Source organism: Notolepis coatsorum (assembly GCF_963971535.1).
Source record: "Notolepis coatsorum genome assembly, chromosome: 11".
Taxonomy (NCBI): Eukaryota; Metazoa; Chordata; class Actinopteri; order Aulopiformes; family Paralepididae; genus Notolepis; species Notolepis coatsorum.
The window spans coordinates 26,955,466-26,962,055 of record NC_140175.1 but is presented as its reverse complement, the minus strand read 5'-3'; the positions used below and the strand labels follow the sequence as shown (position 1 = coordinate 26,962,055).

At 42.2% G+C, this 6,590-nt stretch overlaps 1 protein-coding gene across 1 annotated transcript in view; it reads left to right on the top strand.

The window, feature by feature from the left end:
* Positions 1-6,590, top strand: part of LOC311237064 (whirlin-like) — a gene marked incomplete at both ends in the record, with an annotated part of 94,046 nt that overhangs the window by 394 nt on the left and 87,062 nt on the right. The window lies entirely within an intron of this gene.

The following is a 6,590-nucleotide window of genomic DNA, read 5'->3' as shown; positions in this document are numbered from 1 at the left end:
GAAGCGACCTTGGGTTCTATGAAAGGCGCTATATAAATTTGATCTATTATTTATTATTATTATTATTATTGAGTCACATGGTGAGTGAGAGCTCCGCAGCCTGTGTGGAGGAGAGATTAGCAAAAAAGGTCGCGTGGAAACTATAAATGCTCAAACCCCCGCAAACCACAGCAGATAAAGAAAATAACCTATTGAACTCAATGACGGCAATACAATTATATCTTGTTGGCCTTTCAAACCCATCATTCAACAAAAATGTATCGCTGGGGAGAAATGCTTTTAATGCAGATAGATATTACACAATATTCGGGTTGACGGCCAACCTGCTAATAATGCCAGGATGCTTAGAGTTGACAGGTCTGAGAGCACACCTGGCATTTACAGTACAATAACGAGGTTGACGCTGCCAGATGGCGAACCACACTGTTTAATCACTGCTTTAATCCTAATGTTAAACAGTAACAGTGGATCTAGAAATACTATTTGTTTATATTTACCATTTGGAAGTGCCGTGTATACCTCGTCACCAATAGTCCTCAAGTCCTCTTCTTGTTGATGAATCAAACCTTTGCTAAATCTAGTCGGAAGAACGACAAAAACGTCTTTTCTGCGGAAAAGTGTCATAGACCACCGCAACACTTCTGGTCTCATGGGAGAGAGAGCGGGGGGAGACAATGTATGAATGTGGATGAGAGCCTTGATGTAAGTGGTTGTAGCTACGGCTGTGGGGGTGCTGGAGACATGACCCAATAGACTTTTATATACGCCTGAAGCTCCTGAACACAGAGAGATCAATCCCAACTTTCTCGGACGAGCTATAGTCACTATAGCAGGTGCAGAATGCCCACGGAGTCTCTGGATTGTCCAAAGATCTAGGTTTATCAATCTGCGTATGCGGAGTTTGGGAAGTAGGTGCGAAAAAGTGACTATAGCTCGGCCGAGAAAGTGCCGATCAACTTGGGACTGGTCTCTCCGTGTTCAGGACACTCAGGCGTATATAAAAGTCTATTGGATCATGTCTCCCGCACCCCCACAGCCGTAGCTACAACCACTTAATGTCAAGGCTCTCATCCACATTAATTCATTTTCTCCCCCTGTTCTCTCTCCTATGAGCTCAATGTAACAAGCGGAAGTGCAGTGGTCTATTGCAATTCCAGGAAATTGATGTGGCTGTAACCTGTACATACATTTCCGTGTTATACCGTGACGAATATGAATATATTTCTAGAGCGTTCTGGCTAATCTCAATAAACTCCAGCAAATCGAGCTTCAATGTATTTCCTTAGAAATCGTGCCATTTGTCGCTTGATTTATGAATCGGTTTCAAATAAACACTAGATTATCGATAATATATGTGTCATCATGCGCGAACAGAAGCGGGGGTCTGAAAAATCGCTTCTCCGTACTTTGGTCGGTGCGAACCTCACACACACACACACACACACACACACACACACACACACACACACTCCGATGGCGGTGAAAGAAACATCGGATTAACCCAAGATTCGTAACATAGAGTCCTTACCTCACATCTTATGTAGTGCAAAAAGATTCATCCAATTCCTGATTGCCATTCCAAATATTGATCGCGTTTATTGATCCAACGTTATATGTCCAAAACACATCATCCACGCTGCTCCGAGTGTCCCCAGTCCATCTGTTATAACGATACTGCATGCCCGAGAAGTAAAACCTGGGACTTCTTAGATCGATGCACAGCCCCAGCCAGAGGGATTCCAATTATGTGCAATGCCATCCGGGAGGCGTTAGGCGACGGTATTTGCCCTTTGCGAGCTCAGACCCATTCCCAATGATAACGTCAGGCTGGATGGATGAAAAATGAATGGATATAGCTAATACAAGAAATATCGATTAAAACCCGAGATATCTCGGGTCTTGGCGCCCAGCGCGTGGGGAGTTAACCCGAGATATCTCGTGATTGGCGCTGAATGAGTTAAGCTACTATTTTGTTGTTGTTGTTGTTGTTGTTGTTTATAACGGCAGAGCTTACATTCAAATGCATATCTTCTAGGCTTTGAGTCATTTTAAGAATTACATGTATAATGTTAAGTACTTCTAAGAATAATAACTGGACTTTGGAAAAACTGTAGTTACTATACTATACTATATATACTATACTATACTATATATATTATACTATACTATACTATATACTATATATACTATACTATACTATATATACTATACTATACTATACTATATCTACTTTTTTAAACCAATAATTGCAGGCCCTGCAAATGTCAACAAATCCCCTTTCACAAAACTGCATAGTGCATCTTTAAATAAAAAACATGAAAATAAAAGGTAAGCCAAGCTACATGTACATTAAACCAAGCAAGAACAACATCTGAAAGCAATTGATCCATGTTGAAATATCAAGGGGGTGGTGATAAAGTAATGTCCAAACATGAGACAATTCAAACTGATGTATAAGGAAATGATGTTCACATCATTTCAGGTATTTTATTTCTTTCATGTTTTTACATATATAGTTTTTGTTTTTTTGTTTTGCATATATATATATATTTTCGAACATGTAGATTGAGTTGTGTTTTGCTTTTGTTATTGTTTGTTTGTATTCATTGCATGTTCGAAATAAAGATTTCAAATCAAATCAAATCAAAACCCCACAAATAACTTCCCTAGAAGTGCGACATCTGGAAGGAACCGACTATCCTCTCTGTCATGTACCGGGCTTTCCTGCAGAGAGCCGAGACCTACGATTGGGATCACGATTAGGCTTCTTATCTGTTCCTCCAGGCAGTTTGGGACAGTCCTCAGTCCGCTGCTGGAGACGTTGATCGACAGGGCTCCACAGCCTCCTGGCGGGCTCTGATATCTGCACTGCTCTAATCTCTGATCCCCTCGCCCCACCCAGCTACTCTGCCCGGATCACAGTGGCTCGTCCTTCACTCTGCCGCCTGGCTCCCCTTGTCGTTCTTTCTTCATTGAGACAGAGAACAGCATAGAGGCATCACAGAGTGCAGGGGGTGCAACAGAAATGACACAAATTAAACCCTGGACTACAAAGTGATTAACTCACGCTGTGAACTATATCCATGGTCTTACTCATGCTGTGTGTGAACTGATTCTTGGTCTTACTGTACTTGTGCTGTGAAATGATCCATGGTCTTACTGTACTTGTGCTGTGAAATGATCCATGGTCTTACTCGTGCTGTGAAATGATCCATGATCTTACTCGTGCTGTGAAATGATCCATGGTCTTACTGTACTTGTGCTGTGAAATGATCCATGGTCTTACTGTACTTGTGCTGTGAAATGATCCATGGTCTTACTGTACTTGTGCTGTGAAATGATCCATGGTCTTACTGTACTTGTGCTGTGAAATGATCCATGGTCTTACTCGTGCTGTGAAATTATCCATGGTCTTACTGTATTCATGCTGTGAAATGATCCATGGTCTTACTGTACTTGTGCTGTGAACTGATCCATGGTCTTACTGTACTTGTGCTGTGAACTGATCCATGGTCTTACTGTACTTGTGCTGTGAAATGATCCATGGTCTTACTGTACTCATGCTGTGAACTGATCCATGGTCTTACTGTACTTGTGCTGTGAACTGATCCATGATCTTACTGTACTTGTGCTGTGAACTGATTCATGATCTTACTGTACTTGTGCTGTGAAATGATTCATGATCTTACTGTACTTGTGCTGTGAAATGATCCATGGTCTTACTCGTGCTGTGAAATGATCCATGGTCTTACTCGTGCTGTGAACTTCAATAGTTTAGTCCCTGGATCCCACATTGTCTAGATGTGGGAGACAACGTAAAGTTTTTATTTCAATAAAGTCTGCGTTTAGAGACACAGATTCTGCAGAACAATTGCCTTTCGATCAGCTGGAGACCTGATTACAGTGGAGGACTAGCAAAGGTGGGATTTGACCCAGTCATACTTGTTCCAAGCTGAATTGATTGGTAAACAACATTCACAATTCAAACTGCGACTCTGATGAGGTGTTCAGACTACGGGCTACAAAGCTACAAAATGGTCAGCGACACTGAAGCCGAGTTGCCTGTGAAAGTGTTGTTTGAGCGCCGTGGTCATTACTCAGTATGATTGGTATGAGATTAGTTACTAGTAGAAGATAAATCCTACTAAATGTTATGAGATTACGAACATAAATGATTCGCCATAACATGAATTATGTTTAACATGAACTAAAATAAAAATAAAACCGGATATTTCTTCGGTAAAATGATTATTATGACATTATTTTACAGTCGAATGCTCCAGCAATGACAGCAACCTGCTAGCTTAATCTTTTTATTTAAATAGAAAGGAGCAGGGATCTGTCTGTTTCTCCTACAGCAGAAATGTGGTTTTCTGTGTTGTGATTTGTTAACGCCTCACTGCATCATTAGAGCGTGAGAAAAGGTTGCGCTCATCTCAACTTCAATTTGAAGCTGGCAGGCCAGCCTATGTTGTCTGTCGCGTAGTGACAGGCGTGACCGACTTCATTGAGAAATAATGATTTCCTGTTGCTTTTGTAGCCCGTAGTGTGAACGCACAATGAGTTGTCAGTTGCATCATCATAGCTCAGTGGTTCTCACCCCAGTGGGTCGCGAGATGATTTGGGGGAGTTGTGAAGATATGCAAATACACATATTTTTTTCCCCATTCTTTCTTTTTTTCATTATGAAATAATGACGACTACTTAACACTAGGACAGCTAGGCTGGTCATGTGACTGTTTTTTTTATTATTTATTTAAATGTATTCCAATAACTTGGAACTAAAATAGATACAATGCTCTCCCTCCTTGACTTTATTTTGCAATAAAAAAAACATTCAGATTTTTTTTTAAATACCGTTTAGCCCTTAATTGCTGTGGTTTTCAGTCACATAACCACCTCCCCCCACCCTCTCCCCCCTCATACACTGAGAGCTCAGAGGAGGACTGATGCACTGTTACGCCTAATTTGTACTCAGATGTCAAAGTGGTTGCGAAGGTTTGGGCCGTGTACGCTTTCCTCTGACGTACTTCCGTATTTACCATTTATCATCTCGGGAGCTTGATCGGAGCGTTCCATTATCGATCACCAAATCAAAATCACTTTCTTCACCAAATCGAAGAAAGACTGGCCACGGAAGTCCGAAAATATATCCATTTGCACAATGCAGCACAGCCACCTAGCTCCCACATGCAAAATATCGCAGACGTTGAAGCATATCTCAAATAAGTGTCAAATAAACTGAGCCAGTATTTCTTGATCGCCCACTCTGTGGCTTTTGTCCCTGGAACAAAAGGTTTGCACATTTTTCTCCATGGATAAAACAATACAAAGTTGATGTGACACAGGAATGTTTATTAATAGCCTAAACAGCTGTTTGCTCCACACCTCCCCCATCTCCCCTCTCTCCTGTCTCCCCATCTCTCCTCTCTCCTGTCTCCCCATCTCTCCTCTCTCCTGTCTCCCCATCTCTCCTCTCTCCTGTCCCCCCATCTCTCCTCTCTCCTGTCTCCCCATCTCTCCTCTCTCCTGTCTTCCCATCTCTCCTCTCCTCCCGTTCCTCAGCTGAGAGCACACCTTCACTGATATGTGGATTCCAGTAATATGATTTATAGATATCATTTATCTGTTCAAAAGTTGTCATGAGGTGTCATGGTATGACAAATCTGCAAATCTGCATGTAGCAATCTGCTGTCTCCTGGCTGAGATGCAGCAAGAGGATGCTCTGATAACCTAATCTGACATGGTGAGGGACCATGATGATGTAGTCTGCTCTCATCATAAAAATGTTTGACTATAACTTGGTTTTACCTACATTACATTATATGTCAAATGCACAAACGCATTTCAGTCTTTTTTTTTTCAAACCAAAAGTAGTTTTTGCTCAGAAAACCACACAAATATTATGGGCAGCCTACAGGCTGAATGAGAAGAACACACACAAGGAGGGGAGGGAATTGCTTTACTCTCTCTGTGTAGTTTGACCTCACGGCATTCCAAGGAAGGGCGCTAGGCCAGCTAAATGCTAAACGGTGCATTTATATAACAGCTTTTATCCAAAGCGCTTTACAATTTGTTCCTCACATTTTACCCATTCACTCGACGATGGCTGAGGCAACCATGCAAGGTGCCAACCTGCTCATCGGGAGCAATTAGGGGTTAAGTGTCTTGCTCCTCAAGGACACTTCGACACGCTGCCCGGGAGGAGTGGGAATCGAACTGGGAACCTCTGGATTACCAGACGACTGCTCTACCTCCTGAATCTAGTGTTCTAAATCTAAATCTATAACCCATGGATAATAAAAAATTGTTGTCCATCATTTGTCTCTGCCTGACCGTATATGGGGGGGGGGAGGGGCGGGGGTGTGCAACTAGGCATTCCTCTGTTTTTAGGGGCAACAAACCAAAAAGATAGATAACCATTGAAGTTGCTTTTCACTAGTTCAGCTCTCACCAATGGTCACACACATACCAGAAATAGGCCAACAGATTCACTAGAAACCGATAATTAATGTATGCCGCGTTGCAACAGCCTATGGCAGGCAGCTTGGGGAGGACAAACCTGGGAGCGGCACTGTGCTGTGGGCAGG